General features: G+C 44.1%; 1 long non-coding RNA gene across 1 annotated transcript in view; it reads right to left on the bottom strand.

The window, feature by feature from the left end:
- Nucleotides 1-954: 954 nt before the first annotated feature.
- The window catches only part of LOC142767102 (uncharacterized), a 212,542-nt gene continuing 194,673 nt past the window's right edge, over nt 955-18,823 (bottom strand). The window contains exon 4 of the long non-coding RNA XR_012884752.1: nt 955-1,125. This is a non-coding gene — a long non-coding RNA (uncharacterized LOC142767102). The remainder of the gene's footprint in view (nt 1,126-18,823) is intronic.

The raw sequence follows: 18,823 nt of genomic DNA, 5'->3' as shown, positions 1-18,823 counted from the left end.
TTCGTCGAACGATCTCACCCTTACATGCTAATTCTGATTTACCCTAAGTGAAGCAGTTGACCTCGAGAGCACCCAAACGCAAATGGCCAGATAGATAGATAGATAGATAGATAGATAGATGTCTGGAAATCAAGAGTCTTTCGCTTGTGTTTGCCATGCAATCATGCCATACCTGGCCAGTTTTGCAACATGCCGTGTGAACGAAACCACCGCGAGAGCTGCAGGATTGTGAAATGTAAATCATGACACTCATGACACACATATAAAGATTTTGATGTTATGACTAGTCAAATATGTTCTTGATTGATAAGTGGGGTTTAACGTCCCAAAACCACTATATGAATATGAGAGATGCCGTAGTGGAGGGCTCCGGAAATTTAGACCACCTGGGGTTCTTTAACGTGCACCCAAATCTGAGCACACGGGCCTACAACATTTCCGCCTCATACAGCCATGTTATGCCATACCAAGTTAGGTAACGATACGATTATCGAAAAGGCCATAAGAGCTAAAATTCGTAGAGGGCTAGATAGATAGAGAGATATATATATAGATAGATAGATAGATAAATAGATAGATAGATAGATAGATAGATAGATATGCTCAAGTTTGCTGAAGTTCACTTAGAAATGCTTCGAATTTAAAAATAGGTCACTGAATATAGAAAGTCACATGTCATTCACGATGTCGGATGTGTGAGACACTGAAGCAGCGCGGAAAAACGCCGAAGTTTGATTTTCTTGCAATAATGACCATGGGGGTCAGTGTAGAAACTATACCAACCATTGAACATGCTAGAAAGTTGTGACAGCATGAAGTGCCTGGGAGGAGGAAAAGGAACCTTAAAACTTGTGTCGCCTTTGTAACTTACCCGAAAAAGCCGTAATAACTAAAATAAACGAGTGAAAAAGGTGTCTACCAATTGATAAAGGCAATCACTTTATTCGAGCTGAATTTGCGGGCCACGAACAAAACTTTTTAGGAAACCCTGCATTAGGGTTCTAAATTATCGTCCCACGAAATCATCGAATAGCTCGGCAGTGTTCACAGCATAGTGGGTAGGCGACCGGGCTTGGTTGTCCCAGACCTGCAAGATGTACGCTTTGGCCAGCTCGGAATGGACACCTGCGTTCAAAGAAGTTTTTGTTTTGCTTAAGACGTCTGCTTTTACAGTAGTGCTGCCACTAAAATAAAATATTTTTACAGTGAAAGCAGTAAATGGCTCTGGGCCAAAAAAAAAAACATTCGCCACCAGTATTGATGAACGTCTGCGTTGGGTGCTCCGTCACTTACGTATTTTTCTGCTTCACACCCAAGCGCCTGTGCCATTCAGAGTGCGATCAACAACGTCGACAATTTCCAGGCAGCCTTGCTCTCTAGCTCCATGCGTAGTAGTTTCAACGGAATGACTTTTAAAACGAGAAGATTGAAGGAAGACACCAGGCTGATTCTTTTTTCTAGAAATTGGTAAAACACGAGAGTGAAACATGTCTTCACCGAGATAGGTGAGTGTTTATTGTGCATTGATTTGGCACAAGGCCGAAGGAATGAATGCTACTATAAGAAATTACAAAGTCACGCGAAGAATGGCAAGCAGCAGTAGCTCGAAACTTGCAGCGTGTACCCTTAAGCAGAAAGCACGCGCAGCGCCAAATAACAACCATCAAAGCTCCACACTTAAAGAGCGCTGTATAAACAAAAAAAAGGTGCAAGAAACGAGCGCACAAGTATACAGAGGACCAGTTCGTATAAGTGTCACATTTTTTACTTCGTGTGTAAGTTGCGTGCTCTTTTCTTCTATGCAGCCGTGGCAGCGAGTTAAGTGACCTTCGTGCTCACTCGAAACACGAGCATAATACGCACGTGTGCAGGAGACCACGCTTCGTGGAGGCGGCGCTTTCAGAAATACGAGAGGCGGTGAAAATTGGCGCACCTAACGCGCGGTTCTTGTGCCATCTCGCTACTGACGACAAAAACGCACTGAAACTTTGGACCGTTAAAAACCTCCAGATTGTATACTGCGCATAAAAATGGCTTTAGATTAGCAGCACTGACTACATGCGCTCTGTGGCGTGGTGGTTAGCACTGCACGCCGCTGATTGATAGGCCACTGTTTGGACGCTCCGTGAAAGAGATCTCGAATATTGCTTTTTTTTCCTTTATCTTATATACTTACATGTGTCGTAGATACTTTACAACACCATATGCGCGACGGAAATACCTCCGCAGCAAAGTGGTGCACTCCGAAATAAAACACTATCGCGTTTAAATATGAGGAACGCTTTGAAAATTTTAAAGTGTGTTCGGCGAACAATGTGCCTCTGTGGCCAGTGGGGCGGGGTTGACAAGAATGGAAAGCGATAGGCGCGTCTCTCTTGAAGCCAGAATAAACACGCTGCGCACAGTGACTCAAAGTAACGAAAATGTTAGTGCTGTAGCACGGGAACTGTATAAAATATTGGCCGCGTATCTTCGCGCTTCACTGCCAAAGGTCCTCAAAGTCGATAGTCCTCCGTATGGAGACAGAGACTAAATCGCTTGTTTGACATTTTGCGTGACTAGATTGGTGAACGGGATCCATAGGCAGAGATTCCATTGGCGTGGGCTGCTGTCAACATGAGCTCGTTAAGACGTGTACGCCATTTGAGAGTAATTTCTCAAAAATTACCTTTTTTAGAGCCCACAACCACTAGTGCGTGAACACACCGTGTTGTTCAGGTGATGCGTAGGAAACACCCGTCAATTGTTCTTAGTGTCGAATAGTTAGCGTAGCGTAATTAGCACTGTGGCCTTTATAATTACGTATCTATATATTAAAGAAGCACAAACACTATTTATTACTAGCGCAGTGATAATAATCACAATTTGTTGCTTTTTGATTGACAATGTTCACAAGCATGAATAGAGCTAGGAGATTAATTGGCTGGGCGTTCAGCCTGAGCCGAAAATTTTGCCAGGAAGCAGAAATGTCCCGGTCCTGTCCTTGCTCCTGTCTAACTACCCTAAGATAGCAGAAATACCGACATGCCGGAATCTCTCAGTTTAAGTATCGCATGAAAGACTACCGTCTTAAAAAATTGAATAATGCCGCGTAACTTGGTAATCAACGTTACGCAATGGAAGTAGAGGGAAAGCAGTGATCTTGTATTTTTTATTGAGAGACACCTCATGAAAGAACGCTGAATATATCTCTCAATCTTCCACGCACAGACGTATGTTGAAGAGAAACACATATCTATATAACGAGTTTTTTGCCCTTGCGCAACGATACCAACAGGAACATGAGCATTCATCATCATCATCATCACCTGACTACGTCCACTGCAGGACAAAGGCCTCTCCCATGTTCCGCCAGTTAACCCGGTCCTGTCCTTGCTGCTGCCAATTTATACCCGCCAACATCTTAATTTCATCTGCCCACCTAACCTTCTGTCTCCCCCTAACCCGCTTGCCTTCTCTGGGAATCCAGTTAGTTACCCTTAACGACCAGCGGTTATTCTGTCAACGCGCTACATGCTCAGCCCATGTCCATTTCTTCTTCTTGATTTCAGCTATGATATCCTTAACCCCCGTTTGTTCCCTAATCTACTCTACTCTGTTCTTGTCTCTTAAGTTTACACATACCATTTTTTCTTTCCATTTCTCGCTGCGTCGTCCTCAATTTGAGCTGAACCCTCTTTGTAAGTCTCCGGGTTTCTGCTCCGTAGGTAAGTACAGGCAAGATACAGCTGTTATATACCTTTCTCTTGAGGGATAGTGGCAATTTACCTGTCATAATTTGAGAGTACTTGCCAAATGTGCTCAACCCCATTTTTCTTCTTCTAGTTACTTCAATCTCGTGGTTAGGCTCCGTGGTTATGACCTGCCCTAAGTAGACGTAGTCTTTTACAACTTGAAGTGCACTATTACCTATCTCGGAGCGCTGCTCTTTTCCGAGGTTGTTGTACATTACTTTCGTTTTCTGCAGATTCATTTTAAGACCCACCTTACTGCTCTCCTTGTCTAACTCCGTAATCATGAGTTGCAATTCGTCCCCTGAGTTACTCAGCAATGCAATGTCATCGGCGAAGCGCAGGTTACTAAGGTACTCTCCATTAACTCTTATTCCTAGCTGTTCCCATCCTAGGCTTCTGAAAAACCTCGTGTAAGCACGTGGTAAATAGCATTAGGGAGATTGTGTCCCCCTGCCTTACACCCTTCTTGATTGGTATTCTGTTGCTTTTTTATGAAGCACTACGGTAGCAGTTGATCCCCTGTAGATTTCTTCCAGGATGTTTATATATACTTCATCTACGCCCTGATTCCGCAGTGTCTGTATGACGGCTGATATTTCTACTGAATCAAACGCCTTCTCGTAATCTATGAAGGCTTTGCATAGTGGTTGGTTATATTCTGAGCATTTCTCTATTACCTGATTGATAGGTATGAATGTGGTCGATTGCTGAGTAGCCTGTTCGAAATCCTGCTTGTTTCTTTGGTTGATTGAAGTCTAATGTTTTCTTTACTCTGTTAGCAATTACCTTTTTAAATAGCTTGTAGAGAGCAAGCTAATCAGCCTGTAAATTTTGAAGTCCTTGTCATCTCCTTTCTTATGTATTAAGATGATGTTAGCGTTCTTCCAAGACTCTGGTACTCTTCCCATCAGGAGACACCTCGTAAACAGGGTGGCTAGTTTTTATAACACAATCTATCCTTCATCTTTCAGCAGATCTGATGTTACCTTATCCTCACCAGCAGCTTTGCCTCTTTGCATGCTCTCCGAAGCTTTTCTGACTTCTTCTATCATTACTGGTGGGGTGTCATCTGGGTTACTGCTAGTTCTTATAGTATTAAAGTCATTGTTGTCCCTGCTACTGTACAGATCTCTGTAAAACTCCTCCGCTATTTCACCTATCCTATCCATAATGGTAGTTATTTTGCCCTCTTTGTCCTTTAGTGCATACATCCGATTTTCGCCTATCCCGAGTTTCCTCTTCACTGGTTTGACGCTTCCTCCGTTTTTCAGAGCGTGTTCAATTCTCTCCGTGTTATACCTTCTTACATCGGATACCTTTCGCCTATTAATTAACTTCGAAAGCTCTGCCAGTTCTATTTTGTCTGTTGTACTTGAGACTTTCATGATTTGGCGCTTCTTAATGAGATTATTCGTGTTCTGGGAAAGCTTTCCAGTGTCCTGTCTAACTACCCTGCCTCCAACTTCCACTGCACACTCCGTAATGATACTCGTCAGATTATTATTCATTGTATCTATGCTAAGGTTGGTTTCCTCACTAAGAGCCGAGTACCTGTTCTGAAGCGAGACTCTGATTTCCTGTACTTTCCCTCTCAGTGCTAGCTCATTGATTGACTTCTTGCGTATTAGTTTCTTTCGTTCCTTTCTCAAGTCTAGGCGAATTCGAGACCGTACCATTCTATGGTCACTGCATCGTACCTTGCCAACCACTTCCACATCCTGCACGATGCCTGGTTGTGCACTCATTATAAAGCCTATTTCATTCTTATCTTGGCCATTAGGGCTCCTCCATGTCCACTTGCGGTTTTCTCGTTTTCGGTAGAAGGTATTTAAAATCCGCAAATTATTGCGTTCTGCGACTGCTACTAGTAGCTCTCCTCTGGCGTTTCTAGTACCGATGCCATAATCTCCTACTGCCTGGTCTCCAGCCTGCCTCCTTCCTACCTTTGCATTAAAGTCTCCCATCAGCAATGTGTACTGTGTTTTTACCTTACTCATTGCCGATTCCACATCTTCATAGAAGCTTTCAACTGAAGCGTCATCATGGCTGGATGTAGGCGCGTAGGCCTGTACCACCTTCATCTTGTATCTCTTATTCACTTTAATTACAATACCTAGCACCCTTTCATTAATGCTATAGTATTCCTCTATGTTGCCAGCTATGCTTCTGTGAATTAGGAACCCCACTCCCAGTTCTCTTCTGTCAGCCAAGCCCCGATAGCAAAGGACGTGCCCATTCTGTAGCACCGTATAGGCCTCATCTGTCCTCCTAACCTCACTGAGCCCTATTATATCCCATTTAACACTTTCTAGCTCCTAAAATAGTACAGCTATACTTCCCTCACTAGATAAGGTTCTAGCGTTAAACGTTGCCAAGTTCAGGTTCCAGTGGCGGCCTGTCCAGATCCAGAGATTCTTAGCACCCTCTGCTGCGTTACAGATCTGACCGCCGCCGTGGTCAGTTGCTTTGCAGCTGCTGGGGACTGAGGGCCGTGAGTTATTTGACATTTGGATGTGGGAGGTAGCGGCCAGATACTGCACCAAGGTGGCCAATCTTTCTCTGGTGAGGGAGTGCGTTCCCGGCGGTGGTCAACGGTGAGGCCGCACCCCAGGCTTCGTAATGCAGTTCCATCACCATGCGATTTTTTTTATCCGGTTGGGAACTGTGCGGCACCGGGATTTGAACCACGGATGCATGCCAGGCGGATGCTCTTTAGCATGCCAGGCGGATGCTCTAATCACTACGCCATCGCTGCTGATTGAGCACTATCCTTGCATAGTGCTAAAAGAGACGAGGTTTATTTTAATGTACACAGGTGCTTGTTACAAAAGTTGTTTACAAAAATGTTTAGCTAATAACCGAAAATAAGCAGCTCACTCATATATATTACTACATTAAATATTAGGTACACATATATTCACTTTGTGCTGTGGGCGAGAGCTATTCGAAGACATACAGTGTGCTTCAGTGAGCCATGGCACAGCCTAGAATGGACACTTGCTTAATTTTTACATGACAGTAAATAGTAAATAGTCTGCAATAAGAATTTCGTAGTTGTGGTATTTCTCACTTCATTTTTGATTTTCAGTGAAAATGCTGTCATCCCTCATTAGAGTGCATAGGTTTTTGACATGTACAGAATTAGTTGTGTGCTTGTCGGATAACACACAGTTTCATCCTAGAGGTAGGATCCCTGCTTTAGCTGTCTTGTCCATAAACCCTGGTCCAATTTTTATATTTGGTCACCGAATCACAACCTGTAGTTATTTTAACACAAAACTGCCTCAGCAGTAAACACAGTCTTGCATATTTTGCCTAATTGATCTAGTCATTTCTGTTTTTAAAAGGACTTCAAACATATCTGCGTAAGCACTCTACATGTTGGACACGGTACAAGCAACGAAAAGTTCTTGGTGTGTTGCTTAAGCCAACATTTGAATAACTTTGCTTTTCAAAATCTTGGCTCCAGCGACACTTAATGCATGATTTGTAACTTTTTGGTAACATAGCAGCCTGCCGATAAACATTGACATCAATTGCGAATGTCAATGTCTAGAATATCATAACAATTTAAAAAAGTTAGAATCGCAACGCCGCCACCTCTGCCCTCCTTGCGATTTACATTGAAATGTTCGTATCCTTGAAGTGCATAGTACTCTGAGTCATCATCATACCAGGTTTCCGTAAATATCAAAACTTCAAAACTGAGGTTACATGATTCGATTAGCACAGTGACCTCATCCGTTTTGTTCAACAGTGACCTTGCATTTAGATGCATAATTTTTAGCAGTCTGTCTGTTAGTAATGTTGTGCTTCATAATGATGTTGCCTGGACTTACATAGCCTGAAGGCTCCATCTCTATTCTGGGCATGAATATATTGTAGTGTCTGTGAAAAAATGTGTTCGTTATCTTGTTCAAATCGCTTTCACGTATTATGTGGACAACCGGCGAAGTCTTGGTGCGGTGTGCATGAACAGTGCCATTTTTCGTCCACCCAAATTTTCAGCTGTGTTCTCGTTTGCGCGCTATTGCCATTCTGAGCATTTTCTTCACTTCAGGGCAAAGGTGTTCATTTACGAACACCTTTGAGATTCAGCAGGTAGGCCGAGAGAGGCATTTGTTGGCCTTTTCTTGCGCGACTTCTGAAACAGTTCATCGCGTTTGTCCCTTCGCTGAAATTGAACAATTATATTGGTTTGACCAACCTGCTTTGTTCGAACCCTGTGGCAAACGTCAATGTCCTCAGGGGTTATAGTCTCGCCAACTACCTCTCAAATTTTTCGGAGTACTTCAACAAGGTTCTCATTCGGTTTTTCGGTTATTCTTTTATTTCCATAATAAAGCATATATAGAAAGGCATTGATCACAACGCTTTTCATATGCTTGTAGCCAAAGACCCACAGACCATCATGGCCGTGATTCAGCTCTGTGAAAGTTTCGATGAGCTGCGCAAGCAGCGAATTTCTACACGACGCGCTAATACGCATGCAGCGGATATTTCGGCTTCGGAGTGCAAAATTAGTGGCCCCATCTACAACGTATTGATGCCTCAAATTCAACAGTACACACGGGAGGAAGTTGCTCGACAGCTCTTTCTTGTGGCCACCATCAACGAGACCCCCACAGCTTTGGACCACTCACTTCACCGTGCTATTCAGCCTCAAATTGCAGAAGTTCGCCCTTTGCCCGCGTCCCCAGTATCAGTTACTGCACCGCTGACTTCTGCAGAAGCTGTCGACCGACCTCCTGCCCAACCGCCGCTTCCTTCATAAAGTCCAGCAACCAACTACTGTAGGTCACCAGTTTCTGTTTATCCGGTAAATCGACCCTTCCCGCCACCTGGAGCACCTGTAAACTCCTGGCGAACTCCGGATAATCAGCCCGTCTGCTACAACTGCGGTAATTCGGAGAATGTTGTGCGCTACTATTGTTGCCGTAGATTCTATTTTAATGATGCTCAGCATTCGGGCAAGTTCCCTCGGCAATACACGTGATGCACCTGACCTCCGCTCAAGTCGACCAGACTTCAGCCCACATGATGGGATATGCACATCCAACTTTGCCTTTCCCCATTTCTTGTATGTCCACCCCTCATGTAATGTCCCTTCTGTTAGGGACCCTTAGGGAAAATAAAATAAATAAATTACATCCATCTCCTTCACCCCGTCTCCGGTCTCCTACCCCCATGCTTCGTCGTTCCAATCACGCCCAGGAGGAAAACTAACAGTCGTAGTTCCTCAGGCAAGAACTGAGCCACCGACGAAATTTCCAAGGCCTCATCCTTCGCCCCTTAACGAGATTGCCCTGTTTGTGGACATGAGCATTAGCAACAACAAAAACGATAAGCTAATATAAAGCGCTCGTGCTTGCGAGGGTGGTAGCTGTTGAATTTTCTGCATATATCAATTTCAGAGCATAGCACACAACTACGAGTGGCTCGAAATGACAGCTGTAGCATAGGAGTATATATGTAATGTTTATAAAATTGGATAACCAAAACTACATTTACTATAATGAAACGGGTTGTTGAACAAGCAGAAGTTGACTCGGCGAAGGAGAGCTTTATTTAGCGCAAGAGCTAACTGAACGCAAGCTCATGCTGATGCTGATGGCCTTTGATGGATGGCGTTTACCCACAAAGGGGGATGGGCCAAGAACCGGGCGGCAGGATACTTAAATGAAACTAAACTGAAAATGAAGCCAATCTGAAAAAGTAGCTTAAAATAATACTACCAAAAACAAAAATGTGTGCTGAGCAAGTGGTCAAACCTTCTTTTGTTTTTGAAAGACATAACTACGAATTATAATTTAAAGATCTGAAAAGGTAGTGGTTGACTAGCATGGTAATCTTTTAGTTGCGTTGATGTACTCAAACACAGCGGAGCATACATTCCTGTGGCAGTAACCAAATGAAGTTCCGCCAAGTGATAAAATTACTGGTAAATTTACTTGTTTTCCTAGCTTTTGTAATGGGGCTACTAAAAATCTTTTTCTCTGATAAGAATAACGATGACAGAATAAAAAGAAATGTTCAATTGTTTCAATTTCGTTGCACCAAATGCCTAGCGGTGACGCCTTGAGTTGAGCTTTATTAAGGTAATAATTTAGTTGTGGAACTGCACAGCGCAATCTGGTATAAGTGACCTCCAACTGGCGAGATACACACCACTGTTTATTCCAGCAATAGCTCAAATGCTCGAAATCTTTCAGTTTATCCAAATTACCTTTTCCCCATTGCAGGCAAGCATTTCGGAACCTTAGCGCGGTTACGTAAGCCGTATCTGGCAAAACTGGGATGGTGGGCCCACCCAGGGATACTGCTGCTAAAGAGTCCGCCATTTCGTTCAAATATAATCCGCGGTGACCTGGTACCCATAGCAAATGCAGTTTTTTTTACGTTTTTCGGTACTAAATGCCGAAACGTATTCATCAGCTCTGAATTTACTGCCGTAGCGCAAGAGCTAACTGAACGCAAGCCTGCGATCACAGCAAGTCTTCTTCCTTTTCTATACTCGAGCTCCATGCCCACTGCCCTCGTTACAATAAGCATTTCACTAGCATTAGCGTCTACTTCAAAAGCAGCGTTGCTCTGTGGTAGAATGCTTGATTGCCACGCCGAATCCTTTGTTAGATTCCTCCAGTGACTCCGATATTTCTTCTTTGCATTCATTGGCTCAACGCTTCATATGTCAGGTTTTTCTAGACGACGTTACGTTATATTGCCGATGTGTGTCCCTGTCGTTCCTGGCTGCGTACTGTGTGTCGCCCACCTGTGGCACACACCCACAAGCCAGTGGCAGATAACCACTCTCGCGTATGGGCAACTGTTTCACGGGAAGAGTTTCACTACGTAATTGATAAGATTGTCACAATATTCTTGTCTTGAACAGCGCATCATATTCATCCCAGCATCTTTGCTCCGATGCTGATTTTGGTTCACGCCAAGGGGTTGATAACTAGAGCACCCAGACATAAGGGGTTAGGTAGATAGAAAGATACGCAAATGGACGCCAAAGTGTTTGCCGTTCGCAAAGAAGTGCTTCGCATTGAAAAAAAAACGTTTCAGCCCTCAGTTTGAGTGAGCTATCAGAGCCTCTGGACTGCTGCATTTCGATCTTCCCAGCTTTTCCTACACAGGCTTCGCTGCTGTATCTACGGGTCGGTTGCATACCGCCCTCCTGGTGAACCTGCACTCCAGAAAATTCAACACGTGTTTCGCAAGCTGCTAGATCCTATGATCCACTGCTGTCTTCTGTCTCCTCCTCTGGTGTCGCTGCTGTGCCTGTATTCAGGCGACTTAAGCTTCTCCGTGAACACCCAGCAGCATCAATAGAACGAGCGATCACAGCCAGCTGACTGCTGTATTTTGAGCTTCTAATCTGTCTGCCTTTCCTACTAAGGTGATCAAGTGCTTTATTCTTACGTGCATATTGCCGCATGAATTCGCGTGGTTTTCGTGTGGAAGAGGACGAAGAGGTTGGGATTGAGACCGGCATGGAAGTGCGCAGAGCTTCGGCATATGTGCGGTTCCCAACATCAGTGGACGCAGGAGGTGGTTCTAGATTTGTAACCGTTGGTTGAGGGCGACGGCTGTGAAGCACCTGCTGGACCTCGTCCCGAATAATATTGGTGATGCTGCTTACCTCCGGCTGTCTCGCCCCGTGTAGTTTCGCGATTTCCTCGCGGACGACGGAGCGGACGATTTCGCGAATCCACTCAATGCTGTTGCTCCCGAAGCTGGCGGAAAATTCAGTAGGTGATGCAGAATTCACTTGCCGGTTGAGTAGGGCTGACCGCTGATGAAGTACCCTCTCCATCGTAGTGGCTTCGGTCAGGAATTCTGCTACACTCTTCGGAGGACTCCGCACTAGACCAGCAAAAAGCTGCTCCTTCACGCCTCGCATCAGATAGCGTAGCTTTTTTTCTTCTGGCATTGCCGGATCCGCTCGCCTGAAAAGCTGCGTCATGTCCTCCACGTACATGGTGACGGTCTCATTAGGCATCTGGATGCGTGAATGCAATGCACGTTCAGCACGATCGCGGCGGTCGGGGCTCCGGTAGGTCTCCAAGAGGCGATGCTGGAACTCGCGCCAGGATGTCAAGACATCACTTCTGTTCATGAACCACGTTCGGGCGCCGTCTTTCAAACACGCGTAGACGTTGCGGAGTTTGGCGGCTTCGTCCCAGTAGTTGATCGCTGCGACGTGTTCGAACTCGCTCAGCCAGTCGTCCACATCCTCAAACAGCTCTCCGTGAAAGGGACTAGGCATCAGCGGGTTCTGGACAGTGCAATAAATTGGTGCCGACGACGTAGGAGTTTCCATGACGCCTTGAGGCGAAGTCATAGTCGCTCTATGGATAAGCTGTGCCGGTGTCTCTGGTGGTAGGCCTCGTTGGCGGCGGCTTGTTCTGTGAACTGGCGTGTCCACGGGCACAGGGCTTGTGTTCCGGCTCCTGGATGGGCTCTTGTGCATGGGGTGCGTCGTCAGTTGTCGTACCCAGCACCTCCACCAATCTTGTCACCAATCTTGTCTCACTCAAGGAAACCTTCCGCAGAACTGCTCGTCAAGCTAGGACAAAAAGAAAAACTGCTCCAACCCAACCTCTTCGTCCTCTTCCACACGAAAACCACGCGAATTCATGCGGCATTAAAAAGCGGCTCAATCCCAACCTCTTCGTCCTCTTCCACACGAAAACCACGCGAATTCATGCGGCATTATTTTTCCTCTGACTGCGGCGCTACGATCACTCATTTTGATGCGGGTCCTGCTATCGCATCGCTTTCTAAAGAGTTTGAAGACTTTAAGGTGTCTAATAAAAATTGGCTGCCGTTCGGTACACGTTTGACTCAGTAAAATTTGCAGTGAATGTGTGCCAACTTGAAATGGTGAACCAACTGAAATATAAGATCAATGAGATCAAGAAAGCCATAGATATCATGAGCAGGAAGTTTGAAGCTGCGAAGTCGGAAAACAGCGGCCTTGTGTCTGACAACAAGCACCTGAAAGAAAACAATCAGATGCTGCTGCAAAACGTTCAACATTTAGAACAGTACTTCCGCCTCAACAATTTGGAAATAAGAAACAAACTTGCTAATATTTATACCAACACGCTGCTTTGTTTTTGGCTCACAGCCATCAATCGATTACATTCTAACAAACATCTATGCCGTCAGTCATGCTGGTGTCATTGAGAGTGACAGTATTGATCACTTTCTTGAATTACTATATGTTGAACAGATCATCACTCGTAACAACGTAATAAGTCGAAAGTATCAATTTGATACGGAAAAGTAGCGCATGCTCATTGCCTATGAAGTTTGGTCAAACGTGTGTGCCGCTAATAATCATAAAGAGGCCTTGACCAGGTTTTACGACGATGTTTATTCAGCAGTTGAGCGTTCAACTACATTGCATTCATCTAACAGACGCTACTTTGCCCCACGGTGCTCTTGGTTATCTGACATTCTGACACGAACTCTTCGCAAGACAGAGAACCTCTATGAAAAGACAAAACATCAAATTTTTTGGTGGCACTCGAAAGCACGTTTTAAAACCTAATTAAACACATTGGCTACACTTTTAAGAAAGGTGAGACAAAGAAACAAGAGCGGGAACTACAAATCATGGACAAAATTCGGGGCACAAACGGCAGCTTTTAAAAGCATTTTTAAATTCTACCGAGTGCGCATAAAAGGCACTTCTATTCGTGCCAATAATGTCACCCTCACTGCGGCCAGAGACGTGGTCTTTATGTACACTTTTTTACTGGCCTTGAAGTCACCTCCTGCTCGCACTATGTACCTTCATTCTCTCACAGTTCCCAGTCCATGTTTCTTTTTTCTACTTGTGCTTCCGAAATTCGATCAATTAGTTTAGGATTAAAAGCTACCAGAGCTGGGTTAGACAACATACACTCGAAGCACATTTAACATGTAAGATATCTTGTTGCGCCTATATAAGGCCACATTTTACCGCTCTTTTAAAAACTGTTTTGCCGGATAAATTGAAGTTGCGAAGGTAGATCCAGCATCTAAAAAGGTGATCTCCTCAGCATGTACAGGCCCATATCTGTTTTTCCCTTCCTGGATAAAGTTTGGAAAAATTGATTCAAATAAGCATATCTAAACATTTAAGAAAATTTATCATACATTCTCCTTGTCAGTTTGGTTTTTGCGCTGGTCTTTCCACTGGTAATGCAATCGCATGTTTAATTGACAAAATCAGATCAATCATTGGTATTGGTAACATCGCAGGATCTGTCCTTGTCGACTTAACTAAAGCGTTTGTTAGTATTGATTATTTCATCCTATTTTGTAAACTTGAGTACTGTGGCATAACTGGTCCCGTATTAACGCTATACAGAGCGCACAAAACTTTGCATCCAGTCCCAACCCCTATATAAGAAGTGTTCTGCAAGGTTCAATTTTGGTTTGATACCGTTTTATTATTCATAAATGATTTACCACTTTGCCCTAATTCTTTTTGTTTACTCTGATGATACGACTCTCTTTTCTCATCACTTGCATTTTGTAACTCTTGTGTCCAGATGTCGAGCCAACCTTAATTCTGTTTTTTACTGGTGCAACCATAATAGATTATTGATTAATCCTTCGAAAACCTGTGTTACGCTTTTTTGTTCACCAAACCAATAGCACTCACTCCTCACCTTTTGTGAACTCAGTAGTTTATTTTTTAAGTGATCATAAGTCATTTTTAAAAGTTATAATGAACATACATATCAAATTTGAGCGACATATATATTAAAGACGATAGTCTTTTCCGGGAAACTCCGATGCGAAAATTCGGTCTGTCTGTCTGTACATTTGTCTGTTTCTCTGTCCTTAACAGTACACTTCGGCCCATACGACACCAAACAATACCTCAAACGGCCGGCCCCATCCGCAGCGCCCACCAATATTGCTCATGTTTTCGCGTTCACACTTGTGTGATTGTCAATTGAAAAGCAATAATTGCGAATATCTGAGGCACCATAACAAGACGTCAATATTTTCTATGAGTAGCTTTATACTAGAGAAAGCGAACATGAGTAATTCTAAGAACTGAATCATTTGTCACGCTGCGCTGACAGTGCAACACGATGCTCAAAAAGGTAAGTGTTTCCAACGATTTGCTAAGACAATACTGCGGCACCTACCCGTCGCCTTGCGTTCTGCACCTCATCGCCTCCAAGACAGGTACGCACGCACGGCGCTTAGTTTTCCAAGGTAACTAACTGTCAGATAGCGCTCATGTCTCACGTATGGCGTGACTCCATGCGCTCGTTCGTCTCCGCTGCATGCTCGAGGCCCTCTGACGCAGCGCCATCAGAATACCATTCACCTATTTTCTTGCGGACATCAAATAAACGTGTTGTTCACTCTCGTCAGACACAAGATTATCGTCTTTCGACATTTGCAGTGAAATATGCAGATACGGGGCCACTTTTTCTGTTTGTAAAATGATCTCACACAGTACCAGGGCGTTGGTCAAATCATGGCAGTGTTTTAAAATCAAAATTCTGAAGGCATTTATTTATGCATTCTTAAACAGTCATCTCAGTGATTGCTTTACTTCTTGGGGTAATTCATATTCAGTACACATTTTGCCGTTAAACGTATTGCAGAAACACGCATCGTGGCTCATAACTATAGCTTTACGTCACAGGCCATCACACCCAATGTCTTGCCAGCTTGACGTATTACTCATCTCCCAAATGTACGTTTATATTGTGTGTGTATTGTTTTTCAAATCTTCCACCGCACCCTCAGTGGCGACATATTTATTACTGCCTTGTTGAATAATTCTTATAAAACTAGATTCGTGGTCATCAATAACCCGTTATTACCCAAAGTTCACACTAATTATGAAAAATGAGCAGTGTTTTTAAATCAATTTCAACATAGAATTCTTCATTACATTATAAGAAAAACTCAATGCATATTCATATTTTAGGACAGAATTGAGAAAAGTGTCTATAAATGTATAACTGCTGTATTTAGTTATTTTTTTATATCTTGCTTTTTTGTAAAAATATTTGAAATATTCTAGTGACATGCCCTTTTGTTATTCATATTTTAGCTTTTTCTTTGTATTAACATGGGAGGTCCCGCCTGTGGTCTACCACATTGGGAGCTCCTCCTGCATAAATACTAACAATGTAAAAAAACAGAAACCACGTTAGAATGCGAGGAAGCACTGGCCTTTGCTCGGGTTACCATTTATTGTTACAATTTTTATGTTACCGTGCATATTTCATTTGTGTGTGGAGTTGTCTATGTGTTCTTGGGCACTTATGTTACGCCCCCTGCCAGTGTTGTGTATTACTGTGTGTGAGGACCACAAAGTGAACAGCCAACGCTGCTAAAAGAGTGCAACAGACGCAGGCAGCTGTTCGGCTCAATTTTCATTTTTCCTTTTTAACGATCACTACCCCGTGCCCTCCTCCAAACACAGATCTACATACAGTGGGGAAAAGCCGACGAAGGTTTCCCATAAGAAAATGTAGGATGTTTCTGCACTCCATTCTTTCCGTTTGAGGATGACGACGACGAAGTTTTATCGTTCGGTTTTTAGTTTTCTTGGCTGGTGAATTTTTTTCCATTTTATTTGTGTCGTCGTGCATTTTGGCACCCAGCATGTCCTGTACTGATCCTCAAGACCTCTGCTCTGCTGGGGAGACCCTCTCTGCAAATTTTGGTACGTCGGATGACTCGGATGCATTTCTACCTACTAAACATCGATGGCCAAGATGGAAGTCGGTGGCATCGTCCTCAAGTGAAGAGACCGTTATATACAACAGTACGTGACTTCGACAGTTGCTTATGTGCCCGCCGACGTCACGGTAAGCCTGAACCCTATCTGCAAACAGAATTATCATGACATTATCATGACTTTTTCTTCAAACTTGCCCCTGGTTTAATTTAAAAAGTTCAAGTGAACCCCAGGAAAAATATCATCGCCGTAGACACAACAGATGAGACGATAATGCAAACCCTGCTAGGTCTATCTCAGCTGTGCAACGTCAACGTGCGAGCTTTTGTTCCACAGAGCGCTAATATAACAGCTGGGGTTATATCAGATGTAGACCTAGAACTTTCGGACGACGTTTTGAAAAGTGTGATAGTTTGCACGTCCCCATGTAGAGTCATAAGCGCTCGGAGTCTTGGCTCTTTGAAGTGCGTGAAGATTTTTTGCTGTTGTGAAAAGCTACCTAGTCACATAAAGGCCGGACTAGTGTGGTAATGGATCCGACCTTTCATACCAAAGTCTCTACAATGCCGCCAATGTCTCAAGCTTGGACATGTACAGGGTTTGTGTACACGTTTGTGGTCTGTGCTAAATGTAGCGCAAATCACAACGTAAAACTTTGCAACAGTGCGACATCTCGCTGCCCTAGCTGTAATGGTGAATACTTGGCAACGGACAAGGAATGTCCCAAGCTAAAAAAAAAAAGAAATCCTGAAAGCGAAAACGAAAATGAAAGCATCACGAGAAAAGACGCCTAGCCATAGCACCCATCAAGTAGCTGGCAACAGCACAACTGAAGGTGCACCTGTTCGTCCGAAGAATAGTAGAGTCAAGGAGAATTGAAGCGGCGAAGGGAGGCGCCATTTCATCATTCAGGCCACATCGTGGCCGGCGCTACCATGAAAGCCGTCGGACACAACCTCCTCAAAGGTAACGCCTCATTAAGTTCCGAAACCAGGTTCCGCCAAGGCCATGTCTGCAGTAGAAAATACTGTAAACAGACCACGCTAACAGGACACGCTAACGACTGTACGACAGGTTAGTGACAGGTTAGCGACAGATTAGCCAGAGCCAAATCCTCACCTAAAGCTTTTGAGACTACGTCGTTGTCGACGACATGATTACAGGAGGGCACAGAGTTCCAAAAGAAGCTCTGATTGGACACTTTATAACCGTTTAAATGCAGCCAATAGGCGGCACACAAAACAACATCATCGAAGAAGCTGGGCTGCATTGTGTAGCTCGTTGCAAATGGCGAGTGGTTTCGGGAGTGTATGACGCATATTGAAGACTCTCCGAACAGCAGAGGTCTGCAAGAGCCCAACTACAGCATTGTGCATCATGAGTGGACGGTCTCTGAAAATTCTTGCGGTAGACTTTGCCAATATTTTTCCCTGTCCTCTGCCAAAAGACAACGCCAGTCATTCTGCCGTGCCAATTTTATATAGACCTCCAAGTGAGATGGATGAGGCAGAATTTACCCAGGCCGAGCTGCGTCATGCACTTAGCCTCTGTTACCATCGCACTGCCCCAGGCGAAGGTGGTGTTACGTACCAAGTCTTGCGAAACATTGATGAGGTCTTTCATGAAAGTATCCTGGACGAATACAACAAAGAGTGTCAAGCGAGTCTGATTCCTGCTGAATGCAAATCGTCTGTGCTGAGGCCAATTTTAGAGCCTGGTCAACCTGCACAACTCCTGAAGTCATACCGGCCAATATCACTAACTTCTAATGTTATGAAGCTTATAGAATGTATGATGCTGCTTCGTCTGGACGCCAGATTACAGAAGCTTACTTTCATCCCTGACGTCGCGAGTGGATTTCGTCGCCACCGATCAGCCCTCGATCGCATAGCGTACCCCGTACCATCGCTTGAATCTGCTCGTGTTAACAGACATTCAGCGTATATTCTAATTCTTGACACACCGCAAGCGTTTGACTCGGTGCCACATAAGGTGATTATTTGTGCACTGATGAATGGAGAAAATTCAGATTGTCTGTTATATTTTCTCCATGATTTTCTATCTGAGCGCAGAATGAAAGAGCGCATTGGAGATGTACCCAATACACCTCGCGCTGTTAACTGTTGTGCCCCGCAAGGCAGCGTCTTGTCACCACTTCTCCTTACCAGCATACTTGCTGGACTTCCAGGCAGAATATCATAACAATGTGACTTTCCTGTAGGCATAGCAATTTATGCTGATGACATCGCACTCTGGGTCAGTTCTCCATCACGCTATGGTTCACGTCTTTTTGTATATTGCAGTGAGCTCTGAATGCAACTTCAGAAGACTTGGTGGAAGTTGGCCTGCAGGCTTCACCTTCGAAGTCAGCTGC

The sequence above is a fragment of the Rhipicephalus microplus genome, chromosome 7 (genome assembly GCF_043290135.1).
Source record: "Rhipicephalus microplus isolate Deutch F79 chromosome 7, USDA_Rmic, whole genome shotgun sequence".
Classification (NCBI taxonomy): Eukaryota; Metazoa; Arthropoda; class Arachnida; order Ixodida; family Ixodidae; genus Rhipicephalus; species Rhipicephalus microplus.
This window is presented reverse-complemented; position numbering and strand designations above follow the sequence as displayed.